This window comes from Aedes aegypti, chromosome 2 (genome assembly GCF_002204515.2).
Source record: "Aedes aegypti strain LVP_AGWG chromosome 2, AaegL5.0 Primary Assembly, whole genome shotgun sequence".
NCBI classification, from domain to species: Eukaryota; Metazoa; Arthropoda; class Insecta; order Diptera; family Culicidae; genus Aedes; species Aedes aegypti.
In genome coordinates this window covers 350,490,412-350,504,141 of record NC_035108.1, presented here as the reverse complement: position 1 = coordinate 350,504,141, position 13,730 = coordinate 350,490,412, and the positions used below count along the sequence as shown (strand labels likewise).

General features: G+C 37.5%; 1 non-coding gene across 1 annotated transcript; it reads right to left on the bottom strand.

Annotated features, from left to right (window-relative positions):
• Positions 1-5,714: 5,714 nt before the first annotated feature.
• Positions 5,715-5,787, bottom strand: Trnak-uuu. Its single transcript has one exon. It is a non-coding gene; the product is annotated as a tRNA-Lys (tRNA).
• Positions 5,788-13,730: the final 7,943 nt, after the last annotated feature.

Sequence of the window (13,730 nt, the reverse complement as noted above, 5' to 3'; positions counted from 1 at the left end):
GATTTTCCAGGAATTAAAATTTTTTTTTTGCGACGCATAATATGCCTATTTTCAAATTTCCAGCTTTTGACAAAAAAAAAAACTTAAGGTCGGTTTGCTACTGACAAGAAAAGGAATCACCTATCTCGATGCGTGGAAAATTTCTTCCAAGAAATGGTCAAGAAAATCACACTTTTCTGATCGCAGTACGCAGTTGAGAAGAAATGTCACTTCAAAGGGGGCTCTCCGTAGGAAATTTCTTGACCCTTTCAGTCAAGGAATTTCTTTACTTTTCTTGAGCGAATCAGCATACTTAGCTTTAAACGTGTATTCCGCGAAACAAATTCAAAAATTTCGTTTCGTTTCGAAAAATTCCGTTAGATATTTGATTTCGTATCGAGTTACACGAAACATTTTTAAATTTCGTTTCGTTTCGTCATTATCAGCGCAAGATATTCCGCGTATCGTTTCGTTTCGTATCGACATGGAAAAAATCCATATCGCATACCCTTAGAATCGACCGCGTTTGTAGTTCCTGACCATTTCTATGCCAGCCCCTCGTAAACCCCCTTCATTATCGAGTTATGAAGAGATGATTGTACATCATATCTTGTGGCTGCTTCTCGTACGCTCATATTTTGCATTAAAAGCATCATGTTTACAGCACATTTTAATGCCTCCAAGCAGTGTTGATAAACTCACACTCAAATCTCAATCAATACGCTCTCCCGTAAGAGCAAACTCATTAGAGAACTGCTTCGCAAATTTCACGCTTGAGATTTTGATGCAAAATCACTCAATCAACTCAAACCGTAAAAAATGATTCAGTCGCAAAACCCGTCAAAAACTCGTGAAACCCGTATGTTGTTGTTTGTGTTAGAAAGGATTACTATAATTTTACCAGACTAACAAAAAGTTATTGCCGTGTGTGAGTAAACTGTGGAAATATGAGACAATGAGTCAAAAAGGTGAGCCAACTCATCCATGATTTTTTGACTGCTGAGTTGCGCGATTGACAACTCACGCATGAAAAATATCAAGCATTAGTTATGAGAAATTGAGTTTTTCACAACCTGCTTCCAAGGATCGAAAGTTTCGATATTTATGCCCCATTTTTGTTGCTATTCATTTTCTATATTAATATCCTACATTTACAAAAAAACGATTTATGAATTAGATCTCAGCTATTAGGTTAACATTTTCACCGACCGGTCATAGAGGACAAGAGGTGTCCGGCCATAGAGGACTGGCAATGGCTTTACAACAGGATTGCTTTTCTTTAAAATTCTACATATGCTTATAAATTTTGCATTGTGATTGATGCTAAACTTACTGAAGTCAACGTACGGAGACAGTTCAGCTTAAATTATAAGAAACATTTGTTGGTACACTTGTTTTAAATTTTCTCGTTTCACATTTTTTCAATAGATCGAATCAGGATGAAACTTCTGACAACTACTGTTTGTTTACGTTGGGACATGAAAACGTCATAGTTTGTATACAGTGCAAAAATGTTTAGTTTGATCCTGGAATACTAAAATCTTAATATCATTACTCGTGTATGAAAAAATTCAACTGCCCGGGCATAGAGGCTGCATAGCCATAGAGGACTTCCCCCTAAGTACACATATAACTTAGAATCAACTTTGCAAATGCCTAAAATTCTTCATGAAATTTGTAATTATAGCCTACTGTTGAAACTTAACCTAAGAAGATTAGAAAACTGAACTCCAAAACGAAAATGTACCTACCTTGATACCTTGATGGCTACAGCGTAGCATCACGCCATTGCCGGGCGTATTGTAGAGCTCCATCTTCGTCGGTCTTGGGCGAAACTTCTCCAGTTGCCCCGAACGTTTAGGGTCGCCAGGTCCTCTTCCACTGCGTACAGCCAGCGTATTCGTGGTCTTCCCCGAAGCCGCCGGCCTCTACCTGGTTCCCTGCTGAATATTATTTTCGCAATTCTTTCTTCCGACATTCGCACTAAGTGACCAGCCCACTGAAGTCTGCCGTATTTTACACGATTGATAATATTCGCATCTTTGTACACTTGATACAACTCGTGATTCATGCGTCTGCGCCACACACCATTTTCGAGTTTCCCACCGAGTATTGTCCGCAGCACTTTACGCTCGAAAACACCGAGAGCTTTCCGGTCTGACTCTTTCAACGTCCACGCTTCGTGCCCGTAGAGAGCCACCGGAAGAATCAATGTTTTATACAGGGCGAATTTAGTTTCGGTTTGCAAGCTGCGGGACCTAAGCTGGTTACGTAGTCCGTAAAAGGCCCTATTCGCAGCCGCAACACGTCTTTTCACTTCACGGGAAACGTCGTTGTCACATGTCACAAGTGTTCCAAGGTAAACAAATTCTTCAACAACTTCAAACACATCCCCATCAAACACTACCTCAGCACTTACACCACCATGCCTGACTCTATCTCTACCTGCAACCATGTACTTCGTCTTGGTAGAATTGATGGTCAGGCCTATCTTCGCTGTCTCCCTCTTCAGAGGCACGAAGGCCTCTTCCACTGACCTGCGATCGATTCCAATCAGGTCTATATCGTCCGCAAAGCCAAGGAGCATGTGCGACCTTGTGATAATAGTGCCATTTCTTTGCACGCCATGAAAATGTAACGATGAAATAAATTGCAATTAATGTTGCCCTGTGGTGCCGTTCTATAAAATTCAGTCCGAACATTCTTTAAAAATCTTCATCGATTCTTTCAGCATGCTGCTCGGCCTGCAATCGCCCCGACCACATCGACGACATCCAGCGGTTGTGTTTAGAATTCTGCCAGTTTCCAAGTGGAAAGTTATGTTGCTTCAAAACTAGGACTATCTGGACCCTGCGAACCTCTTCAGTAGACTACAACACGTTTTGGAAGAAGATCACATTCCCATAAAAACGTGAAGTTTTATGAATCGTTATCAGTATCTTTCATCCACTGGGATTAATAACATTCTGCTTGATTCATGGTGGGATCCTCATGAAAGAGATATTGGCTGCCAACCTGACCAATGGATTATAATAGAGTTGTAACAGATTTCGTTACTCAGTTAGTGCGTTTTTTCTAAAAAAGTATGTTATAATTTTGGCTGAATATTAGTTAAAATAACAAAAATATAACATAATTTCCTCTACTCTAAACAAAATGTAATCAAAATATGTTATAATTTAAACAAACATATAACACATTTTCTAATTTTCTATGACTGAATTATAACAAAATTGATCATAAACAATTGCTCTCTGAGATTTTATAACAAATTGTGTTATAATTACGTTTTAAATTGAAACGTATTTGAAACAGGCTTTGTTATTATAACTGATTTTGTTCAAATTATGTTATATTTTCCTCCATCAACTCAAAGTGCTTCTAACAAAAATAAAACAAAATTTGTTGTTTGTAACATATCTTGATATAACTCTGCTAAAATTTTGTTGTTGCCCACTGGTCTGGGAGATTTGTTGGGATGACGTCATCAACAAGGAGCATTGCGAACGATGGTGGTTATGGATCTGATATCTCCCACAACTGGACTCACTCCGCATTCCACGTTGCTACTTCGAAAGATGCACTCAGGACACATATTCAATGCTTCAAATACACGTTTTCGTGGATGCTAGCGAGTCTGCATTCTCCAGTGTAATGTACTTTCACGTGAATACTACTTCTGGAGCATATGTAATATTAGTATCAGCTTAATCAAAAGAAGCTCCGTTGAAAATACTATCAATTCCCCGTCTGGAACTGCAGGCTGCTGTGTTGGGCATGCGGCTGTTGAATAGTGTCTATGCATGGATTTGAAGTAGCGAAACGAGTGTTCTGGACTGATTCGCGTACTAGCGTGAATAAATTCCGATCATCGCAGATATCATCAGTTAGTGGGACTTCGTGTTGCAAAAATTCTATCTACAACACTAATCAGCTGCAGAATGGCGCTGGATTCCATCTAAAACAAACGTAGCTGACCTTGCAACAAAGTGGGGAGTAGGATCCAATCTTGGCGGCAATCCCTGACTCTGATTTTGATTTTATAACTGAACAATTAAATCAAATGAGTGATGCAATGTTGAAAACCCCAACAATGGCTGAAGCAGACCAAGTTGGTTTAAAATTTACCTATGTAATATTGTTATTGGATTACGTAGCTCTTATCGATCCAGATAATTTGAATTGTATGCACGTTCTTTGATTGGTAAAGAGGACAAGCTTTTCAATTGTCTAACATGTTTATGTATAGCTGTTATTACTGAAACCTAGATCCAAACTCAAAAGAGATCCAAACATTTTTGTTTGTCGTAATGATCGACTTGATGGGGCATGTGGAGGAATTGCAGTCATCAACTGTTTTTTTCGTTTGAAACTAAAGTTTTTGAAACTTTAGGTGTTTCTGTTGAAACACAGCTTGGTAAATATACTTTCATAGCTGCCTATTTGCTTTTTAATGCACTGGGCAGCATTTTAATTTGCTCCAAACTGTCTTGCGGAAATTGACACGCAATAAGCCAAATTTTGTTATCATTGATGACTTCAATGCCAAATTTGTTAACATCGCACATGGAATAATTCGCAAAGTAATTCCAACGGCACAATGTTATTTGATGAATACTCTTCAGGAAATTTCTCAATTCAATACCCTGTTAGACTTACTTCTTTTTCCTCTTCTAGAAACCCTTCTACGATTGATTTTGTCTCAACCGACTCTAGTGATCTTTGTAGCCAACCAGTTACTCACGCTGATTTTGATTCTGATCATGTCGCTGTTACATTTCAAATATTGCATGAAGCGATTCTCAATCCTATCCAATCAAATCCTATCCTACACTTTCAATTATTTACGAACCGACTCGAATATATATGAAGCATATATCGATGGTTATCTTGATGTTAACATATTTTTGCAAACAGAACTTGATACTGACAATGCTGCAGAAACTTTAACAAATTCCATTGTTGAAGCAAGGGGCATTGCAATACCAAAGTGTGAAGTAAATTTGAATCCTTGATTATAGACGATGATCTGGAACTTTTGATTCATCTTAAAAACGTTAGAAGAAGGCAATTTCAGTGCACTCGTGATCCCGCTATGAAAATTATATGACAGGATCTACAAAAAGAAATTAAAAAACGATTTTCACAATTAAGCAATAACAAATTTGAAAATGAAATCGCTCAATTGGACCCTGGCCTTGCTCTTAGCCCGGCAACAAACTATTACTCACCAATTACGAAAAACTTGAATAACCTAATATGCAGTTTGAAATTGTGTATAATTTTAATATACGACACACTAGTCCATTTGAAAATCAAGTTACTCATAATTTCGGAAGCATTCTCAATCAAGAGCACGTTTCTTGGGAGACTGATTTTGAAGAAGTGAGAATTATGCACCACTGTGCCACTATGAACCGCTCTGTCATCGGTCTTCGCCCTCATCATCGTCGTCGTCGTCTTCGTCATCGCGGTGCGGCAGACAAACGGGATCGACAAATGGAAGTAAAACATTAAATAATCACTACCGCGTGCTTCGCGTCAATGGCTATTGTTGGCGGCGTCGCTGCTGCCTTCGGTGGCGTGAGGGGTGTAATCGATTCTTTGTCACACATATGTTACGGTATGAAAGCCGCTACTTTATAGTGCTTACTGTTCTATTATTTGTGATTCAGATTGGATGGAGGCGATGACCTGTGGCAGTGTGGAGGTAAAGCTTTCTGTAAAAAATAACTCGCCCGAATAGGGACTTGAACCCTCGACCGTTGGATTAAAAGTCCAACGCTCTACCGACTGAGCTATCCGGGCTTCGAATAAACAACGATAACATATGTTACTTGATTCAATCAATTTCCGTTCAACATAAGCATTTTCAAAGCAAAATAGGATTGGATTGCCGGAGACCACAAAGCAATATTTTAGATAGTAATATGTAACCTCTGATGATTTTTCTTTGGGTAAATGGGTCGCCTGAATGAAGAAGTTTTCCAGTTTTCAAGTTTTAGTGCAACACAAAGCCATAATCGTCTTCCACGTTTCATCAGAACTTCAATCATGTCATAATAGAAAACCAGTAGATGTCCTACGAACAAATGAAATAATTTTTAGCTTAGCTCTAGGATTAAACTTACATCTTGCATATTCCAGTAAGGTTGGCCTTAGCATTTAACCAACACCGTTCACCCAAATCCCTTCAGGCTCACATGTGCCATATTCTTTTTGATTAATTATCAATATTGTAAAGTATTTATGGCAGTCCCGATAATGGCATACCTTCGCTTACCTAGATTTCAGTTTCTCGCGCACGCAGCCAGCCATCATCCTAACGGTCCAACCGCCAATCCATAGTTCTCCTCAGACAACATTAGTCACATTAGCAAACACACGTTGACCGTGTTTCGAGTCCGCAAAAAAAAAATTAAACAGCAAATAACTACGAATAGCACTGCCAGTCAGTGGAATCACAGCGATTCGATTTTAATGTGATTTTGATTAGAGCCCCAACGGGACGTACATGGCGAGGCCAACACGGTGTGGTACCTACCAGTAACTACTCTCAAATTCCACCCTATAGTCCAACAGCAGTATGGCTCAACTTGTACCGCCGCATCGCGTAGTCTCAGCTTAAGTTATGATCTCATATCTTTCAGTAAACACACAACCCATCCCCGGATTGGACGGAGGTCTGTTGCCGCGCCGTTTGGTGCAGTTTACACATCTATTAGAGCGAATGTTAAGGCTGACTGACTGAAGATGCTATTAGCAGCGTTGGGCGCATTTGCATTGAACCTCCGCCGGTCTACGGCGGAATGTGCCTTTTAAGAGCGAGCTACACTTTTGCCATTATGGGAATTGGCGATCCGTTCTCCCCCCCCAATGCACGAGAAAGCCAATGCGTTACAATAGGGACAAATCCGGACCTGGCACTCACGGCCTGGAACCTGTCGAGAAGTGCCGCGCATCGATGACCTATTCCTTGGCGGCTAATCGCTCCGGTGGAATGACGGCCGAACAAAAACGCTTTGTTTATCCGACATAATAAATGATCTGATTTGTCATCGATCGCGTAATTCCAGAGTCCAGTTGCAAACTGAGGCGATCACTTTTTGCGCGTTTCAGCTACCGGGCTCTCGTTTCGAAGCGAAAGACAAACCATATAAGTAGCGAATAGCCCTTGAATGAAGGGGTGAGTAATGTGCATTACAAGTGCTCTAGGTCCCCAGACAACCAGAAATCGCATGAAAGTTCACGTTACAACTCGTTTATTCATTCTAATTACATCAAACCCGCAAAACACCGTGGATAAACTCGTCAGTTTGATGAGTTTCCTCGCACAAAACACTTCTTTTCTGAGTTCATTTATACATTTTGTTTCGTCTCGTACACTCGTACAAAGTAAGTCGCATCAATCCGTAGCAGCTGTCAAATCAACATTTGTTATCATAAGTTAAGTCGCATAAGATCACAGGTTGGTTCGGTAGAATATTTATACACTCGCATTGTATGTTACACAGCAAAAAATTCTCAAATTTACATGGCACGTAATTTTTTATGATAATCATGTAAAACGAGTTGCAACTGAACATTCAACGATAATTAATGTAAACTGTCTCATTGCATTCGATAATGCTTGCAAACTTGAGTGAAACTGAAACATTTCATGATCTTCCATCCAACATTCGCCAATGTTGCATGCTTTCTTGCATCTTGAAAGTGAAATTGCAAACAAGAATTCTCGGTTTACATGATTCTACGCTGAATATTCTGTCAAAAATAATGCACATGAATGGATCGACGGCTTGTCATTCCATGTGCATTATTTATGATTGAATTTTCAGCGTGAAAATCATGTAAACTGTGCCGTTTTGCATGCAACATTCTTTGAGAGAAGGCGTATCGCGTTCAATATTAAGGATTTTGGTAACAATGTTGTATATAATAGATGTGTTTATAGGTTTTATCTGGGAGGGAGGCACCGATACTACACACGAAATATAAGACAACGTTATTTTGACTTGCAAGATAACTCCAGCTTGCCAACAACAATCAAGGCAGGCTTCGAGAAAATCGGTAGTTTCCTTTTGTTGTGCACCTTCGATCTTTCCTGACAAACATGAAAAAAGGGCCACAGTTTTCTATGCACTAAATATCCATTTTCATTGGAAAAAGTAGAACGATGCGTTTTTCAATGCTTTATATTCAATCAGATTAAATGGTGCTCACGTGACATTATCTACTTGCGTTGTGTACATGAATTGATTTTCATTCGATTTTTATCACTTTTGAAGAGATACGAAAATGTGTTTTAATCAGTTACGCGCTTTTTTCATGTAAGTCCAATGTTTGAGATCTGGGCTCACAGTGACAGTTCGTGACAGCGGAATCTCGGCTCACTATGATGTACAGAAATTTTGTATTGGTTTCTCCCTCCCAGGGTTTTATCATTGAATAATACATGAGAAATGGCTTTGCATGATTGAGGCTAATATTACGTGACGTGTAAATCTAAGATTTTTTTGGTGTGTATTATTCATCACATAATACATGCACGCATATCGCCTCCACTTTTGTACGTAGAAGGCCTTTTCGCGACATCTTATAAGTGAATTTTGCACATACACAGCAAAAAATTCTCAAATTTACATGACACGTAATTCTTTATGATAATCATGTAAAACGAGTTGCAACTGAACATTCAACGACAATTAATGTAAACTGTCTCATTGCATTCGATAATGCATGCAAACTTGAGTAAAACTGAAACATTTCATGATCTTCCATCCAACATTCGCCAATGTTGCATGCTTTCTTGCATCTTGAAAGTGAAATTGCAAACAAGAATTCTCGGTTTACATGATTCTACGATGAATATTCTGTCAAAAATAATGCACATGGATGGATCGACGGCTTGTCATTCCATGTGCATTATTTATGATTGAATTTTCAGCGTGAAAATCATGTAAACCGTGCCGTTCTGCATGCAACATTCTTCGAGAAAAGACGTTTCGCGTTCAATATTAAGGATTTTGGTAACAATGTTGTATATAATAGATGTGTTTATAGGTTTTATCATTGAATAATACATGAGAAATGGCTTTGCATGATTGAGGCTAATATTACGTTACGTGTAAATCTAAGATTTTTTGGTGTGTATAAAGCCTCCAGGTGATTTCGTTATACGTACATTGTGGTTGTCTGGGTCACCTATCGGACCCGGTGAATTAATTCTTTTGAATAGCAGGACTTTAGCAGAAAACGACGTTTCCCAGTTGCTGCAAAGTTTATTAAGGGGATCCAAACGTTTGAGATGCATTTTAAAATTAAATTTAAGGCTTCGTCGTTGAAACATGCAGCTGCGATAACACTTGTTGTATCGCGAATATGAATATCTGGTTACGCTTGAATATATCATGGATCGTATCACCAACAAAAGTTGACTCCCAGATCCTTACCTTTACGCTTTATGCCAAAATCCTTTCCATGATAACTGTGGGTATGCAGAAGGCTCTTCGGTCTCTAGTAACAATGATTGTCTAACTAACATTCCTTCCTGTTAGGTGTTATCGCAGCACACCGTGCAAAATTTGAATTTCGAATCGTTACCATTAGCAACAGATTTCAAGTCATAGCAACCTGCGCGTTGCCCGAGATAACTCGGTCTCTTTAGCCGCGAATCGTAGGGTAGTGAAGACGTAATAAAATTAGCTCTGGCTAAGTTAGTCAAAACCACGTTTTTCACTGTTTCGGCTGATCCCGGAACACACAACTTGCCTTCCTCGATGACCGTAAAGACGTCGATTTGCGCACATTGAGAATGGTAAGCCAATCCTTAACTCCTGAGACTCTTTGCAATATCGATGGTTCTGATCAATCACGGAGTAGCAACTACGAATTTTACGGTCATCTATACTCATGCTCATAATGTCTTTTTATAAAAGTACAGTATTTCATTAAACTAAGAAAAACGCAAATAACTTTTGCCTTGTGAAATCTGAATTGCATTTTTTCGCATCACAACTGTCAAAACTACATAATTCTAAGCCATTAAAACGTGACTTTTTCCCATTGTAAATGTCATTCGGCGAGATGTCCGACATATCTTCGCTAATCTATTCTAAATATTCAAATAACCAGTCACATTCATCAAACTCGAGGCTGCACCAGCGATTGGAAAGCCATCAATTATTTTCTCAGCTGCGGGTACCTACCTATTGAAATCAGTGGAAAAATAAGGCATCACAAGTGGATCCTGTGACTGCCCAAGCAAAGATTAACGCGCCGCGCACTAATCGACTCAGGCGTCTTCTTCGCTCAATTGATGCACCAGCGTCAGCGTCTTGGCAGTTCATCTTCGCCGGAGACTGCACCGATTTATATATACCCCGAGGGGTAGAGCCCACTACTGGTTGAGATTCGAGATGTGCATCCTGGTTTAGAAACGTGTGCTATTAGGGCGATTCAAGCTGCAAAAAAGGTTGTAAAATCCGCTTTTCTTATATTCCTTGCAATCTTTCTCTAGTCGAGTATAGTCTAGACTCTAGAGTATAGTACATGACACTGAAGACGGCCTCACAGTTGAGTCCAGAAATAAATGGTATAGTACTAAATTCGGTGTTCATGCTTATCGTATTTTTTGGGTTTATGAACATGTTTAGTGGATTATAATCTCAAAGGGAGCTTAATGATACCAAGCAAATGGATGGAGAGATATTATTCTAGATTTGAGATTATCAACTTATTTTATTATAAAGAGTTAATATTCACCTTGAGATGATTAGTTTGCACTTACATAAAAATAATTTTTACTATTTTATCGTAATTGCAAGGAAAAAATAAGAGATTGGGTTTTCAACATTTTTGTATTTTGATCCACCCTAGTGTGGTACAGTTTAGGCTTGGCATGGCAGAAAAATGAACAGTTTTCCCATCGATTGCTATTAATTATTATTACGACGGTAATACCCATTATCAGTTTGAGGGGATTAAACTATCGGACGACCGACGGGATGCCAATATTAATGGATTGTGATTTGAGGAATTAAGTCGAGATGGTAAGTTGGGATGCTGTGGGAAGAGGGGTCGCTCTGAGAAGTTCGATTATAGAAGAACATTACCTAAAAGTTTGATGGAGAATTATTGGAATTTTCCTTGAGACAGTTCAACCCTTAAAATTCAGATTGACTCGTATATTTATGATCATAATTTGGAATCAAAGATTGCTTGTTTCGAGAAATGCAAATTAGTCAATACAACATTGATTGATGGTTATTGATTGACCAAACCAAATTCTACAAAATAAGCATCTTTGACTCAAAATTATGACTATAAATATTTGCGTGTTACTCGGTAAGTAGGCCTTGACCTGGCTAAAAGGTTTTTTTTCTTCGCTTGTCAATTTTTTCCCGTTTCAGATTCGAATTTTCCGAGGCTTCGATTTACGATTTTGACGAGTTGGTTTGTGGATTTTCCCAGTGTGATTGCTTGAAGAGTTGCTGTTCAAGTTATTTGAATTCAAGTTTCCACCTTTTTTTCCGTCCCTGAAGTTTGGCTCACCGGGTAACCTTGAGTATAATTTTATTTTATTAATTTGTTTCTCTTTTTGTTTTCTTTTGTTCATCTCACATTTGATCTTGTTGTAATATTAATCTTTTTGTTTCCGTTATGGAAACTGATGGGGATGAGGGGGGATTAAAAGAGAATTCTGTGCATTCTGCCACCACTTCAATGACCAAATCTTTTCGAGTGAAGGTTTACCTTCTAGTTTCCCTGGACCCTTTGTTGTCTATTTCAGGAAAAAAGAGAAACCTATAAATGTGTTGCTTATTTCCTCAGAGATTTATAAAAAGTATAAATCTGTGTAGGAAATTAAAAAAATTTCTCTGGATAAATTGAGAGTAGTTTTTGGATCACGCGATGATGCGAATGCTCTTTTAGAATCCACATTATTTTTTAATTCCTATCGTGTGTACGCACCTTGTGATGCATGCGAAATAAACGGAATTATATATGACGAGTCTTTGAACTGTGATGACATAAGAAATCATGGTTCAGGCTTATTTAAGAACAAGTCCATTTCTCCGGTTAAGATTTTGGATTGTGTTCGTTTATCTAAGTTATTTATTGATAGAAACAATTCAAAATATGTACATTCTAATTGTATCAAGATTACGTTTTCTGGATCTGTACTTCCAGATAATGTAATGGTTGATAATGTTATTTTTCACGAGCGGCTTTATTATCCAAAGCTTATGCACTGTGATCGATGCCTTCTGTTCGGTCACACTTCTAATTTTTGTTCAAACAAGCAAAAATGTGTGAAATGTGGAGAACTTCATGATTCTTCCACATGTAAAAATCAATCAGAAGTTTGTATTTATTGTAAACATAAACATAATTCTTTAAATGAATGTGTCGTTTATATTGAGAATAAGTCGAAATTTAATCAAAAAATTAAAAACAAAAACCTTATGTCTTATGCTGAAGTTATGAAATCTTCAGATAACATTGCTTCTCTTAACACTTTTAAAATTTTATCAGATGATGATAGTGATGAATGTCAGGAAAATGATGACAATTATATTTACAAACCTCCTAGCAAAAGAAAAAGAACCACCAATAAAAAGTTCAATAAGCAGAACCAAATTTTTGAACCTCAACCATCTACCTCGTTTGATTTAAATTTCCCCCCTTTGAATAACTCAGCTTCAACTAAAAATATTCCTGGATTTCGTAAAACAGAAGTTGACGCATCCAATAATAATAGCCAAAAATCAAACAATTCGCCGAATGAAAGACCGAAGGAAAATTCTGATAATTCAATTCTAGGCATTTTAGAAGAAATAGTAGATTTTTTAAGATTAATTGATTTTTGGAAAAAGTTAATCAAATTGTTTTTACCCATTTTGGCTTCCTTTTTAAATAAGTTGAATTCATTTGGACCCCTCATCTCGTCATTGTTTTCGTCGTAATGGCTTCTATAACCATAAATAGCATGAATATTTTACAATGGAATTGCCGTAGTATCATTCCCAAAATTGATAGATTACAAGTGCTTATTAACCGTCATAATATAGATTTGTTTTGTTTAAATGAAGCATGGCTAAATCCATCAAAATTCTTTCGCATTCCAAAATTTAATATAATTCGACAAGATAGGGATTCTTCATATGGAGGATTACTCATTGGAATTCACGATGATATTGAATTCAAATATTTAGACTTAGCATTGCATTCGCAAATTGAATACGTTGCTATTTCTATAACAAACAAAAATTGCGAGTTTTCTATTATTTGTTTTTGTATCCGAATGCAAGTTTTTCTTTGTCACAAATTAAAAGTATTTTAAATGAAATTCCTCCTCCATTTTACATATAAGGTGATTTCAATGCTCATAATTTTGCTTGGGGTAGCGAAAAAACAGATGTTAGAGGTTCATTAATTATGGATTTAATTGATGATTTAAACTTACATATTCTTAATGATGGATCTTTTACTAGGATTGTTGTGCCGACAAATCATCATTCTTGTATTGATTTATCTCTTTGTTCTAATAGTTTGTCAATGAAATCTTCTTGGAAAACTATTGATAATCCAAATGGTAGCGATCATTTACCAATTTTAATTGAAATTCAAAATTCAGGTCGCGGTAATTTATTACATAATTCTAATGTTCCTGACCTTTGCCAAAATGTTAATTGGACAAAATTTTCTGAACTTGTTTCCTTTTCCTTAATTAATATAATTAATCTGGC